The sequence below is a fragment of the Larus michahellis genome, chromosome 2 (genome assembly GCF_964199755.1).
Source record: "Larus michahellis chromosome 2, bLarMic1.1, whole genome shotgun sequence".
Lineage (NCBI taxonomy): Eukaryota > Metazoa > Chordata > Aves > Charadriiformes > Laridae > Larus > Larus michahellis.
The window spans coordinates 85,416,000-85,439,920 of record NC_133897.1 but is presented as its reverse complement, the minus strand read 5'-3'; the positions used below and the strand labels follow the sequence as shown (position 1 = coordinate 85,439,920).

The 23,921-nt window shown below is 36.2% G+C and overlaps 1 protein-coding gene across 2 annotated transcripts in view; it reads right to left on the bottom strand.

Moving 5' to 3' along the window:
• The window catches only part of CDH12 (cadherin 12), a 574,263-nt gene that overhangs the window by 303,348 nt on the left and 246,994 nt on the right, over positions 1 to 23,921 (bottom strand). The window contains exon 1 of one of the 2 annotated variants that reach the window (XM_074576153.1): positions 7,983 to 8,056. The exons of the other annotated variant lie outside the window; for it this stretch is intronic. The gene's annotated coding sequence lies outside the window, so the exon portion shown is untranslated. Of the gene's footprint in view, positions 1 to 7,982; positions 8,057 to 23,921 lie in introns of those variants that run through there. 2 annotated transcript variants of the gene reach the window in all.

The following is a 23,921-nucleotide window of genomic DNA, read 5'->3' as shown; positions in this document are numbered from 1 at the left end:
ATATTTACATCAGCAACTCCTTAACCCAGAATTCTGCTTATTAGGCCTGTGAAAACTTGAGAGGTGCCTGTTGAATGGTTTTACTCAGCAGTTCCTACCTATCTCCTTGACGGGACGTCTCTTAGCAACTACCCTGTTGCTCATCCATAATCTTTTCTTGTTCTTTGTGACATAATTAGAAAGCTGTGGGTTGTAGCAGCAGCAGAGGACCCCAGGCCTCCAAGTGTATGACATAAAGGGGAAAGTCCCATATGCTCTTTTATATAAAGGCACTGAAGTCTGCTGAAGAAAATTATTTTCTCATATTGCAGTTAGGGGTAAATATAAACCAATCACTGATTTTCGGAGTCTACATAACCTTAGCAATGCAGATCCATAAGTTGCTATATGTGTGGCTTAAGTGCAGAAGGACAGTAGAAACATGACAGAGCTGTCTGGTCTTCCACAATGCCTTCTTAATGTGGTCCTCTTCACATCAACCATTTATGGCCTTTCATATGTGCCACTGGTTTTGAACTAGGACAATAGTACTATTTCTCCATTATATTACCACAGAGCATGAGACCAAAGTTCAAGATATCCTTCTTGAATAAAAATGTGTATGCTGTTCTTTGACTTCCAGTGAGTATAGGGTATTTCACTGTCTTGATGTTTTTGAGAATCACGGGCACATTATGTAGTTCTATTTTTCCTTTTCTTATAGCATTTAAATGCCTTGTTATCTGGAGGGAATTAATGCTCTCACTATCTTTGTGAGGCAAGACATGAAACTCCCCTTTCACACATAGCATATAGAATAACTAAGTGTTTCTGGCAGACTGGTGAGTTCAACCATATATTTTTTTATCTCAGACTAAGTCTTGTCTCTGGTTAAGTAATTATTAAAATAGATGAAAAATGGATAGGTGCTTCCACCTGAACCCACCAGGGTAATCCAACAATATTTTATGAACACATACCATGTAGGGCAATTTGCTGCAAAAAAAAAATCTAAAACAAAAACCAGGCTTCTGATTGCAATGCAAATAATAAGCAAATGGACAGGTATACCTTGGTATTTGTAATAAGATTGGTATAAGATTGGTATAGGATGGCAAAAGACAAAAGAAGAAATACAAAGAAATAAAGATAAACCAAAAAGTCATCTGTTTGGGAGCAGGAATAAGAAACAAGAGCATGACTGAGCCTCACAGAATTTGAATTTGGACATTGATAGCGAGTAAAAATAGCTATAGCAAATGCTTTCATCTGGATTTGTTTTGGTGTAAAGAGGGGAAGATTCAGACTCCAAGTGTAAAGATTATTAAAGGATGTTAAACATAAAACAAAAAAGTAAATGGAAATTTTTAAATAAGATTATGCTCTTCAAGTGAAGAAATATTTATGAAACATTTCTAATCTTAGAGATTTGGAAAAGCGCAGGAGGAAAAAGTGGATATTTAAATTAATACTATTCTGTAGGCCAATTAAAATGAAATTCAATTTAGTGAACAGGAATACATATTTCTAAAATCCAAATGCGTACAAATATGTCATTTTTTTATGTTAACAGGTAGCATTTTTTTTTATTTCAAAAGGATTTTAAGAAAACTTTTAATCCTTTAAAATTTTTATTTCTATATTTTTTTGTTACAGTTAAGGTCTCTGACAGTGAAATTATAAACAATCCATCCTGTCTTTATATTTTTAAGATTTCTTTTTTCACATTACAAAATAGTGATTTTTGCAACTATGGAAGCTTAGTCTAAACTCTGGAATCTAACTGGCATTCTTCCATTAATGTATTCATTATTAAAAGATTCTGCAAGTCATGTCAGTCTCTCAAGCAGACATGCCTAAACCACTGTTAAAAGTTATTCCATCCAGAGAAACTGTTTAAAATAAAACAGTGGTGTCAGTTTTTTGCCATTGACAATGCAATGGATTTAATACTATCTAAATATTTCAAAGGAATTTCTATTTTTTCCCCCCAGAACTTTTTCAAAGCAAACTAAAAATCATCGAATTGAGAATTTTATTAATTTTCTTTCAGCTTCTCATATCGCTATGTTTTAGGTAGTTCTTACATGTTACAGAATCTTAAATTTGAAATATTATACATTTTTATGTTTCTTGTCTTAGACTTTCCATTCATTAACAGCTGACAAATAAAAAAAGTAAATTTGACGAAATTTCCTGTAGGAAATTTCCCCCTCTAATTCACAAAGTACTCTAAGTAAAAATAAAATTAATCTGAAATCAGATAATCCACTAATAATGCCATATTTGAGTCCAGCTCATTTTTGTTGCAGTTGGATATCTAGACAAAAAGGTAGTAAGAAGAAATTTCAGAAACAAATTATCACTAATGAAACACTCTGGGTACATACCAAAACACGAGACATTGGACAGTGGTCTCTGGAAAAGCAATACTCTTAACATATTACTAGGGGGTCTTTTTTATTATTATTTTCCTATTATTTCCTGTATTTTTTATGTGCTAATCTAGGGTTGCAACAGTATCACAAAAGAAAAACAAAAATGTACTGTTCAGTAATACTAAAGTAATGCTTAGAAAAGAGGTATACTTCTTAAACCAAAAGGTCCTTATCTCATATATAGTAACTATATGTCTGCTGAACTTTGAGGGAATAAGGGTATCTTAAACAAAGAAGATGCTTGACAAAGAAATTACTAATCAGCAAAACGGCTGGTACATTAAGACTGTGTTATACCCAATAAAGTTGTTTTTTCACTACACGTGTATTGGAGGTGGTAGTTGTAAGGTTGATGTAATATTTCTTGAAATCTGACATGTTAACAACTGCCGTATCAACATGGTACACCAACAATAGATTCCCGTTCTGCCCAATTAAAACAAAAGTTGTATTACATTGGACCTGATGGATTTTTTTAAATTAAAGGACAGTCTTTGTTGTCCAAATCACAATTGACAGTGTACCACTGTACCGAATTAGAGTTATCTCTTCCTTATCTTGCCTATGAAACAGAGCAGAAGAAGGAAAGTTAGTATTCACATTTAGCTATATTTGAACAGAAAGAGCTAACAAGAGTATTTTGTCCATTCCTGGGCATACAGGTGTCATGATCTGTACATTCCTTTATGAAGGGAAAGGGAAGGACACTGATTCCCTCCAAAGATCATGCCCATCCAGTCTTAAGGATATTTTCTGCTAAAAACTTCAAGCCAAGGCATATAGTAGGTGGGATGTTCTCCTTGGGGGACTAAACATTTCACCATAACTGTATGTTTTCTGCACCGCATGTGATAGAAGGCTTCTCATGTGGTATAGGACTAATCTAAGTTACACGCCAGGGTGCCGAGTATCTCTAGTTATTAGCAAGCATATCTCAGAGTTGACTAGATTCCAGTGGTTGCCTGAGAAATCCTGAATAATACACTTTGCACACCTGGTGCATTAAAAAAAAAGATCTCATTATATCCCATTATTGTAATGGACAATAGAATGCCAAGAACATATTAACTACAGTACCAATAATGAATATAATGCATAATGTAGTGAGTTGCTTGCATTTCGACTGCTTTGCATAATTCTTGTAAGACTAACTATAAAATGATCTGGCTGTACTTTTAAAAAAATTTTCTACTTATTCTCTCTCTCTTTTCTGCATAATTTTGCAATTCTAATTAATCCCTGAGTTTTATATGAAATAATGACATAGTTTTTTAAAAAGGAGTATTTCGGGGAGTGACATTAAAATCTTTAACTACATCTAGCTCTGTGCTTCTTTAAATTATTACAGGCTATTACCTGAAGAAAATAAACTGGCAAGCACTGTTATACATCTTCATATGGCACCATATGAAAGAAAATGGAAACAAAATACACATTTAATACTGTATTCTGGTCACTCATGAATGACTTTAAACCATTTCAAACACTGACATTTTAAAAACAAATATAACCATAAAAAAGAACACATTTTTCCTAAGTTATAACTTTGCTCATATTCATGTAAGAAGTTTGAAATGGGCTAATCTTGTCTGAATGTTTAGTTTGCCTCAGCTAGAAGGGAAAGGGGAGGAGGGAAGTGAAGCAGCACAATCAAAGGATGCACACACTGATGATGTTAGACAGTGATTTCATTCCAGAGACATGCAAGAGAACTCAGAAGTCTTGCTGAATCATGGCAATCTTGTAGGGAAAAGTGAAAACAAAAATAAAATTCAATATCCAAATATAGTCAGTGGTTGGACTATCGCCATACCTATTAAATAAACAGCAGTATAGGTAGCATCAAATTAATGAACTGTGGTAAAAATAAGACCCTACTTGATTTGCTATGCACTACTTAGAACTCCCAGAAAGAGGTTCCTATCTGAAAAACAAGAGTACTAATATGTTTCAATGTTTTTCCTAATTCCATATAGCAAGTAATCTTTTTTAAGGCTGTGTCAAATGGGAAGTAAACATTGCCAGAAAATGAAGAGAGGTCAATGGTCATGTCAATCATTAGAGTGGTACATCCTTTTATGTTGCAAACGTTGACTTGAGCGCACGCCAAGCATTATAACTGTCATACCCAATATACAAACCTGAACTCTACCAGTGGAACGAAGTGATCGTGACTCTTGTTACACAAATGCAAGAGCTCTCTGAGTATATCATAAAATTCTGTACTCAGCTACCTTAACAGTGGATTTTTATTTCAATGACCTGTAACGAAGGAATGATTTTGTTCATTTTGCAAATCTGTCTTAGTCTACACACTATTGATTTCAGTCAGCTGAGCTGTGAAGCATGGTTAGTGAAGTCTGTGTACCTAAAATAACCCTCCTTAAGTACAGGAGTTAAAAAAAACCAACGTATCTGCATTACAGGAATTTGATTTACAACCTGGCAAACCAAGTCTAGTTTAGGTGATTGTGAGAAACTAAGAGTAGGCAAATTTTGTCATATAACATTCATGATATTTATTAGATGGTGAATGCTAACGCAATTTTTTGCTTGGTGAGATGAATTAGTCATTTGAAAGAGATCACCTTCTGAATTGCCTTTCTGTCCTCAGCCATGTAACTTTAAAATGGCTGCCTTTCGTATTTCAGTTAAAGACATTTTTTCATAGCTTAATACAGCCTCTAAACAGCATTTACCAGCAAACAACCAGTAGCTATGTGGACAGCAGTGCATTATGTAATGCAAACTCTACTATATATTCAAGAGGGAAAAGTGATAAGCCATTTATTTTTCCAAGACATGACTTTAAATTCGAAGTACTTACCAGATTCAGCCTGCCAAGTTCAATATACTAGTGTACTCTGGTAGAGAAACATGAAAGAATATTTGATATCTCAGTGCAAAGTAATCTTTCCTTTGTATCTATCATTTTCATCTGGTATTGATCAAGATAACTGAAGCAATCTCGTTTGATGCCAGCAGATAAACTGGCTATGAGTTTGCTTCTTCCTAGTATATTAACAAAGAGAGAAGTACTAGATTCTGGACTTTTCTTCTTCTTCCTTTCATCCTCCACCCAATCTATCTTATATTTGCAGAGATGTGGTAGATAACAAAAAAATTGTTATCTACCTGTGAGATAGATATCTCACAGTTTATATTATTTTACAAGTTAAACTCTTTAAATATTTCTACTTCTTACCTCTTTATTTTCTAAAATATTCCCATTTTCTTACCACAATTTACTCTCTTATTCTGATCTTATCCTCTGTTGTGTTTTCCTTTAGTAGTAGGATCATGATTTTCATACTGCCAGTGCTGTTGCTATTGCTACAGTTCAATGTAGTTCATGAAGAGCCACTCACATTTATTTTCTAATTGTTTTACGGTTATAGCCTCTTTTATAGGGATACTGCAATGTGTCTTAACCTCTTTCTTCACAAGTTTGAAATTTCTAGTATGCTTTGTTTCCTTATTTTGGAGTATGAGTCATTTCACATTAGGGGCCAGGCGAGTCATGTCCATACTGAGCTCTGCTGTATCACAATACTGCATTCACGCTTGACAGCATACCATAAGTTGTACGAACTTAAATGTGCTTCTCTTTTCTAATATGCTTTCTTTCCTCGTTCTTATTCTCCACAATTTATTTTACTCCCCACAGTTCACAATAATCTAGAATTTATCTGTTCTCAGATCGACTTTGACTTCTGTTGTCTGACTATCCTAGCTCCATGTGCTCAGCTTTTTGCCTTTTTCATTTGTTATGTTATTATGCAGACAATGTGTTAATGCAGTTGCCTGGTTCAGGGGTCTTAACTTCCCCTACCCTTCTAAAGCTAGAATATTCAGTACGTTCAAAAGTGATGAATTTCCATACTGTGATTCCATGGCATATGACGAACATAGAGAAAAGAGCTTCCTAATGGCACTGAGAGCAGTGACGTTTACTGAAGAAGACACAAACACGTGCACAGAAGTAGAGGGATATAGCAGTCCTCTATTTTATTTTTACATGCAAAAGTTTCTTTTCTGAGTTATAAGAAGTTTCTCCCAAAATTCTGCTAGATTCTTGCCACAGGTGACTCTGGATGATGTGCTATAGTGTTTTGGACCAAGAACTCCCGTGTTTTGACTCCAGCTTCAGCAAGATAGAAAATGCTTAGAAAAGAATGAGAAATAGACAGAAAATGTATGGTAATATTCCTTCTTCCCTTTCAACAGCCAGTGGCACAAGGATTATCAGATTCAGAGGCTGCACTCAAAGTATTGCATTTAATGGGCATCATGGGAACCATTTTCCATGAAACTGCCTTTACCCTTCTAAATCACTGTATGCTTTTGGTTTTATTATTCGCCTGATAATTTCACAAGGGGTCTTTTACTTTTTTTTTTTGTTTAATGAAAAGTATCAAATAATCCATTTACTTATCTTCTCTATTTAGCTTAAAAAACATAAAGCATAAAACCAAGCTTTTAGCATGAGCTGGACAGAAGCATATTAAAAAAGGTTAGAACATAACCAATCTCTGCTCACATAAAGCACGGTCAGAATTACTTTTTAAAAGATTAATAGTCAATAAAGATACGTATATTCTTGACTATTTGACCAAAGTCATCATGCTTGCTGGGCAATATGTTATAATCAGAGCTCATACCAAATTCTTAACCAATTATTGCATACATAAATAAAACTGTAAACTAAAATCCTTATAAGCTGAATACCATTTGTGATAAAAAACGATGGGTGCACAAGCCAATTTCTTTGTATCACACTCTTCTGAATGGAGTTTTGCAAGTTTTCTATTTTAGGCTCAGCAGTTTCTCTTGTTTCCCTTATCTGCTGAGAAAGAAATTACTGGCATGACATTGCATCAATATTTTAAATCTAGTTTTCAAACTGCAAATAAGGAAAGAGTTAACAGCTCTTTTCTATTTATGATGAGAAGTGCCAAGAGCTTGAAAAAAATGGTATAAAGGCAAAAAACCTAATTCCTGATCAAGAAAACAAACCTGTTCAGTGATAAATGGCCAAAGCAGCAGTGAGGGGAATGGCAAAGGGATATCACCAAGCCAGAATGATTTTTTTTTAAATAAATTCTACCTAACTGCACTGACGGTGTAGCACATAGGAAGAAGCAGATCCCATTTAAAGGAATATTACGGTTTCATATAAAATAATTTCTTTTTCCTCCATACAAAATTCCTCCCATCCCCAATCAAAAGCTTCTTAAAGTTTGGCTCATAAAGTCAACATAGGACCTGTTCTTTCATCACTGTAAGGATGTTTATGGAACTCTCGAGTCCAAATCTTGCATGCTATCAGATTTCTAGTCGCTCAGCAACCAATCCGTCATCTTTACTCCAGCTATAAAAAGTTTTATAACCTTCCCATCTTTAACTAAGGTTTTCTATCCTTTCACTACGCTTCTGTGCTGGGAAATAAACCAGAAGCTGCAGGAAACCCCTACACAACCCTCCAGCTTAAAACACTTAGAACTTGTATAGCAAGTACTTTATGCCCAGTACAGCTGCTGGCAGAGAAATTGGCTCCGATCTTACCTCCCACGTCTCCTGTAGCTCAACCGCTTCCGCTGGGTAGTTGTTTATTTCTCTTTTCCTTTCATATCCCTGACCTTTTTTCTAATGTGTTGAGCTGAGTTTGGAGTCACAGTGATGAATGAGATGTGATGATGAGAATCATAGTGAGGGTGCAGCATGCAGGGCTGTTTCTCGGGCAGCATAGTAGCAGACGGAGGAGGGGGGAAGTTGAAATCTGACAGGTTTAGCTTGCTGACAGCCCGTGTTTATAGGCTCTGTAAAGAATACAGATGAGACAGAGGAAAGGCAGAGACGACAATGACATAATAAATCTTAGCCACAGTGTTTTCAGCCTGAAAAAGTGAAGAAATAAAATCAACTTTGGGATGCCGTTAATGCTTAGGCTGCCACAGAATTGAACCTCTTCACTGTCTGCTTATCTGGATGAGATTAATAGATACACTAGACTCCTCTGTACAGTACTTCTGCCATCTGCACAGAAGATTTCAGCCCTTTCTCCCCTTTGACCACAAAATACTTTACGTAATAAGTGAGTTAGGCATTCTAGTTCCAATACACAGGGTGATATATCTGCCTACTTCTCACCAATACGCTTCAAAATACCTAAAGAAGAAACTTTATTTAATGCTTGGAAATGCTTTGAAGATTAAAAAAAAAAATAATAATAAAAAAGAGAAGTGGTAAGAATAAGGACCAGCCTGCATTCTGAAAGCAGCCACCATCTCCTCAGCGGCTTCAAACACCGTGTCTGTTTGACTTCAGTGGAGATATGCCAGTTTTTATCAGGTGAGATTCTTGCCTCTAGTTTTCATTTGGGGAAAATTCCAAGTAACCTTTAGGTAAATTCCAAACCACTAAATAAAGACTTCAAGATTTTAGCTAATATCAAATTTCTAAATGTTTAGAATCTTTTTCCCCTCCAAAGTCCCAGATACAGTAAATGTTTCCTTTGCTCTTTTGAGTATATCTAGCATGAACGTGACTTTTGTGATGCAACCTGATCATCCACCCTACCTCCAATAGGCTACATCCTGCAGACAGGCTTTCAGAGCTGCCCTCATGTCTCAAGGTCCACTCATTCCTACAAGAGCTACAACTTTTCACAATTCTCACTTATGAAAAAATAGGACTAAGAATGTAAACTATCCCTGCAAAATACTTTCGTTGTTTTTAACCAGTTACCATTACCATCATCAAGCAATAAAAGACAGTCAAAAGAAGCCTAATTACTGGCAAGGATAATGCAAAGTTCCTTCCTTGTCAGAAGCTGTAAAGTCTGTATCCATTTTCATCCATCTGAGTCCAGTGCTAGGAATGGGATAATAATATTCATCTTCCTGCCCTTTGCAAATTACCTTATTGTTGAATGAAGTAAAGAGAAGGCAGCCATTATACCCAACTGAACTAACAGAAGAGGTTAAAGAGCACATCACGCACTATAATTTAGACAAAAGAAACACACTGAAACATGCATTTTCCCCACTGTCTTCCACTAGTAATATCCACTTGCAGGCCAGCTTTCTTGCTTTTAATAGCTTTTTTGTTAAGTGGAGTCTGGTTTGGCCTCCAGAATTATGCGTGCCATCTGACAGGTCTAACCCACACAAGGTTGGCTGACCCGTCCATCAGCATGCAAAGGTGTAAACAGTGCAACCTTAGTTTTACAATGTGTGAAAGGCAGAGGCATAGGGGACAAACAGTGTCGTCTCCTGTAACCAAGCATTAGACCAGCACACCCTTGTTGAGTCAGAAACATGTGCTAAATTCATACAAAGTAAGATTCATAGAAAGGGCAAGTCTTCAGGAAAACCAGACTTCTTTAAGGCATGTAAAAAAGGAGCACAAGAATAATCACTAACCATTTTTGAGAGAGAGAATGATTCTCCTCTTAAACTTGGAGGGGGTAGAGGGAGACACTCATCTTAAGATCTCAAATAATTGCACAGAGCTCTCAATAGTTAGTAAACTAGCAAAGTATTGTTTTGATAACATGTATTAACGGAGTTTGATAACTTACAGAATTAAGCAACTTTAAGTGATTTGTCCAATACCTCCCAGAAAGACAAAAATCACAGCGTAGAAACTCTGATTTCCAATCTCCTGATCTAATTATGAAACAATGCTGTACACATGCCTGCTACTTTATAACCGCTTGTCCTGAACCACCAAGTGCTGTATTAAATGGTGTATACTTATCAGCTCCATTATATTTATGCAGAATAATGTTATTTCTTCTAGTGTCTCTAGATAAACAATGACAACACAACAGAAAGGAAATTATCTTCAAGAAATTACATTTGTTGTAATTATTTCCTTTGGCACACTTTTAAAATGCTATTAGCTCTTACCCCATCAAAATAAGGATGATATGAAAAGGAAAATAGTAAAAAAATATTAATAGTTATATAAATAGAAATAATAATAAAAATGTATGAAGGAAAAAAAAAAAAACCAACAAAAAAACCCCCAAACCCACCAAGGATTAATAAATGTACATATCTGGTACTCACCAGACAATCAACCTTGTATACATTGTCTTGAAACTACTGCCAATTAATACAGATTTTTCATGGTAGTTTCAGTTTAATCTTTCATATACATCTACAGCTGAAAATTGTCAAATTGACAAGGTCAGCCCCAAGCTTTTACTCCTGTACTGATCCTTATAAACAGATTAGAATAAGGGAGACTGATTCTGTGATTAATTCAGGTAAAGGGGAAAGAAGGCAGCAAAGTTTTTACAATTCTTCCTGTGTGGTCTTAATTATAGCTCTTCTCATCTGCTAACTTGTGACAACAGTGGCCTTTAATGTCCATGCCTGACCTTGCCCTACTCTCCATTAGTCTCATATTTCTCTGAAATATAGAGCACCTCAAACCAAAAATAGTTGCTCACACAAAGAGATGAGAAATGCGTGTTTTCTACCAACTGGTAATTATTTTTGCAAGCATATGCATCTTCCTAGCATTTTCTTGCGAGTATAAAAACAAACCTAACCTCTATAGTCAAAAAGCTTTATGTTTTGTTATTTGCTTTTCAAAAATTTCTCTCTGGGGGTGTAGCTGAACAGTGAGAAAAAAAAATGTGGTAGAAACATAAAGTGTCTACCCACCCAAAGTCAAGCTGTCATCTCAGCTGGGGATGCTGACATTCAATGACATATTCAGCTAAAGACAGAATGAGTGAGACTGCTGCTGCCGCCTAATAGGACTATCGTCAGTGGAACTGCTTCATCCCAGACCTGGGGACTACTTCTTCTTATGAAAATATGATTTTCATTCTTTCCAGACTTTTACCTAAACAAACCTTTCTTAGTCACTTCTTGATTTCTTGATCTATTATATTTATCTATTATACTTTAGTTATTTGCATCTTCTTCTCATTTTGTCTGCATTAATTACCACCTAACTAATTGGGATTTTAAATCCTAACACTGTAAGTATTATTTATAAAACCAGGGACTAGAGATGGTTCTGCTTGACGTTTAAAGTACTTGGTTGCTCCACTTCAAAAAGGAGGATGGCAAAGAAGCCTACCTGAGTGAAGTTAGCTAAACTCACATGTTATTTTCTTAACAGAGAGTTAGACTTCGCACAAGCTAACTTCAGAAAACTCCCTAGACTGTGCAAACCTTCCTCTGCTTTGACAACTGCTTCAGAGAAGGAATTATTGAATTCAGGCGGAGATTGGATTGGACTCTTTGTCACTAATTTCTAATGGCAAGTCTATCAAATCTCAGTAGCTAATTAAAACCTAAAAATTATTCCTTTTCTTGGTAGCACGCTGTAGGGGCTCATTGTACTTCAAAGATAAAATGCAAGATCAATGCTAACACCAAGGTCAGAGTGGAATCAATGGAAATTATATCTGTGCCATGGAGGACCTCATTCCAGTATTTATGAAGAATCAAAGGGTTGGCTTGCTCATAAATTGCCTTTTTTACACTACTCATTTGTGCGGAGGGAGTAGCAATTGAATCTGGGAACCTAAACGTTCTGGAATTACTACAGAACTATCAAATGCAGCTCCTCTCCTACTTCCTGCACAGATGTGTCAGACCTGTAACATATTTCACAGAGATATCTTTACATTTGAACGAAAAAGTGTATGAAGTGTATGAGAAAAATGTCAGTCAGTTGTCTCCTGGTGATGCTTCTGTAGCATCCCTAGAATTTTCCTCTTGTGCAGTCCAAGTGGCCTCTTGGATGGACAGCCTGGAGAAGGGTCTCTTGTCAGTTGGTGGTGTGACTGGATCCTCTTCACCAGCTTTCTATTGCTAGATACACAAGAAATTTCTGATTTGTACCAGGGAATTAGGCTGCAGATACAAATAAAAGCTCTGAGATGAACTTTGCCAGCCTCCCTGAGGTCTTCCTCTTTTCACTACGAAACAACACAGGATAAATATGGCTCCAAGAGGGAACATACTTATCTAATCAAAGAGGCTTAACATCAGTTTAACTCTGTGTTCAAGTAAGTCAAACACACAGCTTTTCTTCCTGTATTATCAAGCACGTGGTGTTTACTAAATAAGTAGCACAACTGCTACCAGATCATGCGTGGTTCTGTAGAAACATCTAGTGTCCAAAGACGGACTCAAAAAAGGTTTCGCAGCTAACTGAACAGCATCTAAACAATTCAGTGAGATCTCAAGACAAAGCTAAAACCATCAAGCACAAATCACACCTTTTTTTGTATGATGTCCTAATCTTTGATAATACTGCAGAGCTAACGCAGCCAGTTTTCCTGTGAAAAATCTCTTAGCAGTGTCATGGAATGGAACGGCCTGACCTCTAAAAAACACACTGAGGGAGGAATAGCACAGAAGGGCTCAGGCTGTGTGTATGAGATCTGCAAATGAATAAAGACATCCTCAAAAGGGGTTCAGAATTAAATAGTTAATCAAAAGGTTGCACAGTAAGGATCTCCTCATCCTGCTGGGAGGGCATGTCAGGGGAAGAGCAGGAAGAGCATATAAGAATGTGCATCGACTTCCTGAGGCGTTTCACAGTCTGTTGAGAGAACAGACCTTGCTGCTTCTTTTTAAATCCCATATGATGCATGATTCATCCAGGGAATAAGATTTAGTTACAGAGGAAGAAATGCTAAGACTTATCATCACACATAAAACTTTGGCAAATTTTATTTGCATGCGACTGTAGTTCCTTTTGGTTTTAGTGATTTTTTTTTTTCTCTCCAAATTCCCTAAGGGCAAGGAACAATACTTCTGGACTAGTTGTAGTTTGGAAAAAAAAGAAATCTTAGTCTTCCAACTTCATGTTAAGAGCATAGACTAATTTCTCTCTTGCTTTTTTCCATATATCTTAACAGTTTGACTTATAGAATATAGGTATATAAAAAGCTATAAGAAATCTACCAGCTTCTGAAAGGTCATGCAAAGGGGAGCTTGTTGGGCAGCTTTCATCCAGGCTGCTAAGACTTGACCTGTCATTCCTTTTACTGCAATATTTGATATTGTTATCACCAAAAAGGAAAGGCAGGGTATGAAATTTATTTACAGTATTTTATTTGTTCCATACATTACCAGCTCTCACAGATGAACAGAATCTGAACTCAAGTCTTGGCATGAAAAATAGTGTTGGAGCTCATTAAATCCGCTTCAATAATATAGCAGGATAGCATCCCTGTTGGAAAATCTGAATTTGGTGTCATCATCTTTCTCAAAATAAAGTGCTAATGATTCCTCTTATGAACTTATAGCATATGAAACGAACTTAGGCAATCTGTTTTCTCAAGAACTGAAGAAAATAATTTCAAATATATAAAAAGGAATAAAACTTAGACAGCAACTTTAACATTTTTCTCATTCCATCGTTTGGTCACTGACTTTTACATTTTTTAAAGAATCTTAAGGAAGTACAATAATATTTGTGTAAATATATATGACAATCTTCAGAGTAAAGTCTCAGTAAGTCAGGCTTCACTCAGTAAGTGTTTGCCTGAGTGAGGAACTGATTATTTGTCCACTATGAATAACAATGCCTCTCCATGCTAAGAATGAAAACTATGCTATATATATATGCATATAGGTACATATATATATATACACAAAAACATATAAACCATACCTATCTGTATATTACATACACATGTACATGTAACATATATAGTACATATATGTACATATATATAAGTTCAAAGCAGAATAGAATACCTACAAGTTAATATATGACCAATATATCTAATAGAAAATCACAGCTACAGTTGGCAAAAGACACACTTTAGCCCATTACAATCCCAGACCTGTGTTATTGTGGCAACCATCTCACATAAGCTTAAAACACAGTGTGTAATAGCACAACCATAGATATCAAATGATTTTTTAACACAATTTATCCTCCATGCCATTTTAGAGTCTAGAGCAAGAAGTGAGCATAAAGGTCAAGAAGAATTTATCAGAAACTCCTTGCAATTCAAATTTAGATTCCATATAGAAATGATTCTGGTTACTAGAAGGGTTTTTTCCTCCTGAAACTGAGTAATTGTAAAATGCGCATGTTCACACCACTGAATCTCACTCTATTTTTGAACATGTTTACCTACCTAAAGTAGATGGTCTTAAGGATTGGGCCAATCCAAGTAGCTTAAAAAGAGAGAACTAGAAACAGATCTTTAAACATATATTTATTTAGATATTCAACCTTTTCCACTCTATTCATACACTGTACTGACAGTTTGGAAAATCATCAAAATCTTTGTCCCGGTTTGGGGTGGAGCAGAGCCAACTTTCTGTTCATTGAGAGAGGCTCTTGCTTATACTGACTTGGGTGTTTACCCATGGAGGGGTCATACCTGTGGGGAGGAGTGGACAGGACAGGCGACCCAAACCTGACCAATAGGGTATTCCATCCCAGCTGCCATGCTCAGTATAAAAGCTGAGGGACCAAAGGGGCTTTTTCTTCAATGGCTCTCTTTTTTCAATGACCGACATCCAAGGAAGACCCTATATGTTCTTCTGCCTTTGATCCTCATCTGTGTGTTCCTGAAGCTAGATCCAGAACCCGGTACCCATCTGTTGCTAAGTCCAGTCTGGAACTTTCCCAGTGCCTGCTGGTGACATCCTCCTGGGAACTTGATATGGTTTTATGTATATCTCTATTGTATCTATTTCATTATTTCCTTTTTATTTTATCAATAATATTTCATTAAAGTAGTTTAGCTTTTTCTAAACTCATAAATCTCTCTATCTCTCTTTTTCCTCTCCTTGGAATGAGAAGTGGGGGAGAACATCTGTCGTTTTGTCATTGGCCAGCCCAGCCCAAACTGCAACAGTCCTTTAGCTGTAATAAATCATGCTTTTCTTTCTGTCACTTATTTCTTCTTCTGGTTTGTGTGTTTCATGTATAAAAATGTGAAAACCACGGTGTACAGCAATTTAATTAGAACTAACACTGTATTAATAGTCCTACTATCTGAGCTTCCAGTTGTGAGCCATCTCCACATTACAGAGATTCAACTCACCCTGAGCCACTTGCTGAAGAACCAGGACTGCTGAAACTGCCTGTCCTGGCTCCTTCTCCAGTGGTAGATACATGCCAAATATACTTTAATTATGATTTATTGTATCATGAAGTTCACTATTTAACCACTCTAGTCCTGTGTGACTTTTACTACATAAAGTTTAACACAGCACATTTGAACTCAATATGGTGCTGTTGAAAACAACATGACACTTCAAGACCATGAACGTTAATACACAGGAAAGGAAGAATATGAAGAGCCTTTTTTCATATCTGAAATGCACATATTTTAACTTGCAGAAAAGTAGCAAACTTATTACAGCTTGCCTATTTTATATATATATATACACACACACATATATATATGCTCTGTATTGCTTGGCTCCATTAATGATAAATGTCATGAATGCAAACATTAACTCACTAAGCAGTGTAACTGGTAGAGCAGACAGAAAGCAGTTTTCCTAACTAAAACAATGTTTTTATGCAGCTCTAAAACGTTTCCTACATTGTAGGAATAATTAAATGTCTAAATTACAGTTTTGTTTTCTGTTGGGTATTCACCATTTTAGCCATTTTTTTAGTTATTGATTTAAGAGTTTTCTTTGTAAATGTCTGATCTTTATCCATGTGTCATCCTTTGAATATCTGGAGAAGAAGACAAGATTGCACTGTTCTCCAGAAAGTAGCTATGAAAAGCCATAACATAATGAATACTTCTTATCTATTCCTATTTGAATCTGTCTCTTCTACCAATTTCCAAAACTCCTATTATATCACCTCTCCTATATGGATACAACGCAAAATTGAATCCATTTGTTCATACTTCCATTATCTGGTTTCTTTTATGACAAAGTCAGTCTCCTGGCAGTCTAGATGAAAAAAAATGACAGTCTATAGTTCCCTCACTTATTGCCCACATTCCTGTTATTGACTCTGAGGTGTCTCATGGGGGAAGAAGTTCTAGAAACCTTCAGAAAAACCCTTACAGAGTACTCCAGTGTAAACAGGTAATTTTGCATAAAATGCCTTTTCAAATCATAAGTGATGGTATGCAAGGAAGTCCTTGAAATTTTATGGAAAAAAAAACCAAACAAACAGTCATTAATTTATTCTGTATGATATTTCATCCTTCATTGATGGTGTTAAAGAAAGCACAGCATTTTTGACTGATTGCTCTGAGACAGAAAACAAAATGTCTTTTTTGCTCACATTTTTGGTCACCAAGAAGTATTTGTTGCTGCAATGCTTTCTATTTGGCCGTGGAGCACAGAGCAGCTTTTTTTCTCATTTCTTCTTGAAGTTAAAAAAAAGGAAGGAATGCCTACATGTCTTGGAGTCAAGGTGAGATAAAACCCAAGAAACTGAAAAAAAATTAAGTAATGGGAGGATTTGTGTGTGTTAAAACTAGAAAACTTTCAAAACCAAAAAAGAACCAGAAATGAAACTTCCTGGTGCAGGAACCAGAGGACATAGCTGCAAGTTGCCACGACCCCTTCACAAACTCCCGATTAAGGGCTATGAGGAATGAGTGGAAAACGGAAACATTGCTCAGATTGCTAGTCAAACTTTTGGCAATAATTAGGCGGAGGCAGGCTGCCTTAGCTTAACCATGTGCCAGTCTAAAATCCCATCCTTACTCTGCAACTGTCTAGCTGTAAAACCGCTGATCCCAACCCATGCAATCAAGTCTTGAGAAATGTTACATCTTGTTAATCAAGTACTTCCCTCCCTAAACAATACTTACACTTCATGTACCTCACACATAACTAAACCCAGTATTGTTGGATGTACAGATTGTGTGTCTCTAGCTCAAAGAATGACTTTACATATTTGAGCAGGATGTACATTTCTGGGGTACCTATAGGACATTAGAGGATCAAACACTTGACCGTAAATCCATCTGGAAAGACAACTAAAAGAAAATAAAACCACAATGTGTTCTGTCACTTACTTAGAGGTCAGTGAATCAGTGAACCTCAAATCAATTAAAATTTGGTGAGCTGTAATGTTCAAACCATCAGCACTTAAACATTCAGGAAAGCGCCTGCATTACAGGAAAGTTATTATTCAGCCACCACTTGTCAAGTCTGATAAATTACCATCCCTTTTGGCTTACTAAAATGCGTTACCACAGAGTATAGCTAATATTACCGGACTAAAACTGGTAAAGGCTATGACCTGTGCAGAAGAAAAATGTACCATGCATTTCTTTGTATAAAAAAGTAACAAAGTAAGAAGTAGCAATCATTCATATACTTTGCACATCACATACAAACATAGCAATATTCTTAACTATATAAATAATTATCATTAAGTAAAAGAACAATGTTTATAGACCTCTATGTATATTGTTATAACAGTTCGTTATGACTTCACCGTCTCACACATCTAGCTTTATGATATGTGAAAAATGATGTAGCTGCATCTTATTAAATTAAATTAGACACCACATGCAGCTTAAGCAATTGCTGTAATTACTCTGTAATTTCTAAAATACGTATAATAGGAATACACAAATGATATAAAGCTCATTTTTATGTAAACAGAGTAATTAATACAGAAATCTCAAACTCTCCTGACTGTCAAAAATAATATGCTTGCAAACTTTAGGAAGGTCTGGCACAGTGCCTTCAAAGACTTCAGAAGAAATTGGGTAATCAGCTTTCAGCATAATAAATATATGCATAAAGCATGCAAATGGCATTCGATAGGTATTATATAACAAACACTCTAGGATATGAAGCTATGATTCACCATTTGTTTTTTCCCTGGATAATAAAGACTAATTGTGACTGTGCTCATTTGAATTGGAAAAAAGCCATCAATCTCATTATTAGAATGCAAAATGTGGGAGGTGGCTCCTCCCACATCTATCCTTGTTTTATTTTGATAGCCTGTTCTTCCTTCATGTTCCCACCCCACACTGTTCAAGCTGGACAAAAGTTTGAAGTAAAACTGCTAAAACTAGGAGCCTGAGTTATTACTGAGTTCTTCCATTTTCTCAGAGGCAACACCACCATTGGTTTCACCAGCATGACACCAACTTAAAACTGTCTATATGCAATAGGAAGTCAGACCCTTAGTGTATATTAGAATGCACATGACAGTCATTTAAAAGGAAATTTGTGTACTAAGGCCACAGAAACTATGAAGGTGATGAAGGATACAAAAGGTGCAATATGCAGACCTCTTCTGCATTTTATATGAAGTATGGGGTGCATATCAAATATTGTACATGCTCATTTGCATAAACACTGTCTCAGCTATTGCAAGTGAAACTCGGCTCATCATTACTTAGTCAACCATATTACTGAGAGTTAATGGGGAGATATGGAGATTATTCTGCATCTACAATTTTTTTCTTTGTTGTTAGTTTTCAGTATGTCTTTCCCAGGAATCCAACACATAGGAGTGAACAATTCTGGGGTTTTTTTAGCCACTGTGAGGGAAAGAACAACAGTTTGGACTAATTTCATATTGATTTTCTTCATCCTGGCCTAGAAAATATTCATAGTGCTCATTTATACGATCTTCTAAGACTACATTAGTGGGCCATCAGCAAAAACTCAGGGGCAATTGTTTTTGAAGCTTCTTTAGTAATAGCCTAAGGGATATTCACAACAAGAATTATTTATGACTGTTCTTTTGAGGGAAAAGTCCTTTACAATCACCCCTGCTTCATGACCTGGTGGAAACCAGGTTCCTGAAATCTCATGATCGCTTTTACTTGCATTATTTCAGTTCAGAAGAGTGTCCTTCACACGCTGGTCTCATATTTACAAGCACTGCATGCTGCACTAAAAGGGTTGTAATCCAAATAGAAAAAATCATCATCATCATCATGATTTTACAGATGCAAAATGGGCAACACAGGCAGAGATTAACCAACAACTTGTCAAAACTTATACAGTATGTCCCTGGTAGAGCTAAACCCAAGCCAATCAAGTTATAAGCCAATGCCTAAATAGAATATGAATGAGAACTTTCAGAAGTCCCATTGTTAGTGTTCCAGCTGTAATGCACAAGATCTCTACTGGATAAATGCTGATCATCATTGCCTTCTTACTTGATTTCCAAATTCAAGTAGGATTTGTCAGGGAAAAGAAAGACAGAAAAATCAAAACAACCACCTGCTTATATCTGCATTCATTCTATCCACCCACTTTACTAAAATTCTAGATAAAATGCTGTGACAGTTTCCAAACAATACTCAGACTTTGTAATAGGGTATATGCAACATGACACTATTTTCAAGGAGGTTTAAGGTTAAAATCTAAAAATAACACTAAAAACTACATAGCACTTTGTTTACTGGTCTCAAAAAGGAAGTTAAATGTAATTATATCTGTAATTCAGAATAAAGACGAAGAGACTTGCCTAAAGCCCAGGAGAATGTAAACAGAAGAGTATCACACTCTAATGCCCTATCCTATTCCCTGTAAAAATGGGGAAAGTTTTGTTCAGATAAACAAGTAACAATTATCTGAATGGGAATAATCTGCTTTTACCTGAAACCTCTAGTGTTTTTGTTCTTCTTTATTGATATGTCATCAGACTTACTGTAAATTGAAATCACTTCTGATTTGCTTTTGTCAGAGGACAAAAGTGCAGAAAGTTGTCAGAGAAGACAAAACAACAACAAAAAAAGGAGGCTAATACATGAAAACATCAGCATTGAAAAGACTCTTTTCTGTCTGGATGGTCCTTGTTAATTCAGTTCTACCTGATTCCTAAACAATGGTTAAATCCTAAGGAAGAAGCTTGTCAACACTTGCGAGCTACTTGAGGCTTACTGTAGAGTATTTGTCTGAGCACACAAGACAAATCCCTCAGTATTTTTTTCCTGTTTTCCAAAAGAGAAAATGATGATAGAATATTTAAGATTCCTTGCATTCTGCAATATAACAAAACGGAACATCTTAATTCAAGCTTATTCTGCATACCTAAAAAACTTTAGAAACCAGTCTCAGAGTGTGGAGAAGCAGGACAGACTGGCGGAAATTCTCATTAGAGAGGACATTCGCATTTCAAGTTTTGTTACTTTTGGCAAAAGTTCTGCATAATTAGTTACTAGCCTTCCTTCAAAAAACCCCCACACTGGTAACTGTTTAACGTAAATTGGTCAATATTGAGCAATGCAGAAGCACGGTTGACTTGATATGGAAATCTATAGCCAGTGGGCTTAAACTCACCTTGCATACCACAGCAAGAGAGAGTCCGTACACTGAACACAGTGCCACTGCTGGATTTTAAACAAATAGGAAACCATTAAAGTGCTTTTTCCCCCCAAACACTACAAACTTCTCGTCTCATAGATTTCAGACAGCCTGAGGGCAAACAAGGTTTCTTGTCAATTTATAGCCAAGTTTATACCTGTAAAGGCCCCGTGAGGCTCTGAGACTCAAACGAATGTCCATTTCCTTTATGCTGCACTTGGGCTTTTGAGATGTGTGTCCTCCAGATGCATTAACATTGTCTGAGACTCATTAATATGGCAAGACAGAAATTGTGATAGGCTGTGAGCTGTTACTCTCATTTTGGGATTCTAAGAGGTAGTTTCACCAAGGGTCTCTGTGCCGTTAATTCTATGGTACTCTTAACAGAAAACAATATAGAACAGACAAACTAATATTGAGCAGTGATGGTAGTTCCAAGCGTAACAGTGAAGAAGAATAATCTAACTAAGGCAAGATAAAGTTTAAAGTTAACATTTACAGGTGGCTTTACAGCTTTTCACATTCATTCAGCACTATTATTCTCTTGTGCCTGTATACTACAGTTACATTCCAAATGCTGCTTCTTTAAGTATTTTCAAAAGAAAATACGGTTCACATTCTTTTTCCCCCTCCTATAGGCAATTTTGAATCTCATTTGCCAGTACATTTCTTACTTTTCATTAGGCCTGTCACTACCGTAAAATCATCTAGAGACAAGAGGATTCATTTGTGGAACAGAGACAATTAGTCAACTGAACAGGTACTGTTTCGAGAAACTGAACACCCTCTGCAGGATTCCAGGTTTCCTTTTCCTTTCTAACCACTTGAGAAGAGCAGAAGCAGTAGGAACCCCAAGACTCCCGACGGAATTCGTACAGAGGTAGACAACATATTAAGATTCCAGCAAAACATTTAGTGGCTACAGAGTCTGACGTAGCTGAATGACTACCACCTTCAGTGGATTTTAAATATGATCTCTAAATATCCTCTAACTGTATTCAAAATCAGGAATCCTATCAAGACTTACATGTTTACTCACTTGTGTCTTCAGAAGTCCTGTAGATCTAGGTTTTGGAAGAGAATATTCACTTGAGGATTCTAAGAGCTAAATATCACTCTACCCATTAGGGAACTTACCGCAGGGAGGTTATTAATATTGTTTAAGGACAGAATGTATATATTGAAAGGCAAAGGCAGATGTAGCAAAAGGAACGTTTTACTTCCTGGTATAAACCATCATATACACACAAATATGATCCCCATAAACATCATTGAGGTTTTTCCATAGAAAAATATAGGTTAGAAGAGAAGCCATCTGTCCAACCTCCTGCTAAAGAACAGCTAAATACAAAGAGAAATAAAGTCGCTTGTGCCCTTGTATGTTCTACCAATTTTCTTGATAAACATCCCTGTAGTGCAAAATGCATTATAACATCTCTTTTTCCCCTCAAACAAAATTCTTTAATAATGCAGTACATGGTCTTGATGCATTCATTGTATGAACTACCAAAAGCTTTTCTTTTTTTTTTTTTTGTATGACCAAAATCTGAATAACACCATAGCAACAATAAAATTCATGATAATATAGGTGAAAGAGAATCACAAATGAAAGTAAAGAATATTTTAACAATTAAAGTTGAAAAAGGAGGAAATAAACACAAAATATATATTAAAAAAACAGCTGTTTTTAATTTTTTTTGGCTTCCCATTTATTTTGTTTCCCTTCACTTTTCCTGCCTAATGACTTTTATGCAATAAATAAATAAATAAATAAAATCGACGGATATTTCTGTAATGTTTTGGTCTTATTAACAGGGTGTCTTCCAGTGTCTGAGAAAAGATAGAACACAATAATTATTAATCACATATTGAGTCTAATTCTTGTTTAGTCTTCTCACAGACACTTTCTCCTAAGACAGTACAGGCAATATGTGAGCTATGGATACACTGACTCATTATCTACTCATAATTTTCCCCTTGGAAACAACTCTCAGTTACTGAGACTGCGACCATTGCCTTCGTATCATAAGATGCAGAAAGGATGCCACAGATCAAAAAGCTCATTACACGTAATAACTGATCATTTTTAAAACTGTCTTTGAAGCAGGACAAGTTTATTCTCATAGTAACAGAGGTTAAAATCTATCAATTTCAAATTTGGCAAGACAGTTTACAGGCCAAAGACTCTCTCTTGTTATGACTCAGGGGTCTCAGGGTGTTTGTTCTCCATTCATCCTGTGTCTGGAAATTGCACTTTGCTCAGCCCAGAGCTTTGTCTCCACACAATGCACACACAAGAAAAGTGCTACTCAGACAAAAGAATTTTATCTGCTGAAATGATGTTCTTATATTGTAGAATCACAGAATAGTTTGGGTTAGAAGGGACCTTTAAAGGTCATTTATTCCAACCCCTCTGCAATGAGCAGTGACTTCTTCAACTAGATCAGGTTGCTCGGAGTACTGTCCGACCTGACCTTGAAAGTTTCCAGAGATCTACCACCTCTCGGGGCAACCTGTTCCAGTGTTTCATCACCCTCATTGTAAAAACTTTCTTCCATATATGTATAACTTATATCCTCTTTTAGTTTAAAACCATTGCCCCTTGTCCTGTTGCAACAGGCCCTACTAAAAAGTTTGTCCCCATCTTTCCTGTAGGCCCCCTTTAAGCATTGGAAGACCAATAAGGTCTCCCTGGAGCCTTCTCTTCCCCAGGCTGAACAACCCCAACTCTCTCAGCCTGTCCTCATAGGAGAGGTGCTCCAGCCCTCTGATCATTTCTGTGGCCCTCCTCTGGACCCGCTCCAACAGGTCCATGTCTTTCCTGTGCTGAGTGTACCCTATCAGAGACTTCTACCACTTTCTGAGGAAAACTAATCATATTTTTGTTCAACTATCATGCACTGCACGTTTAAAGAGACTGCTCAAGAACACAGACAAATTGCCACAGGATGACATTACTGTATTAAAAAAAATGAACTTTTATGTTCTTGTTTAAAATCTGCTCTTGATTCACAGTGCTATAGCAACCACACCATTCACAACCAGCAAACTGAATCTCATGTATCAAGGTAATGACCAAAGCCTTAGGTTGATATATAATATGCTACAGTATCTTGAAAAATGAGTAACACATCATTGTACAAAATATATACATGCAGCAGGCAGAGCTTGCATGCATAAAATACAAGAAACTTAGCTTTAAAGCTGTATATGTGGGAAATTTTCTCCAGAAAAAAAA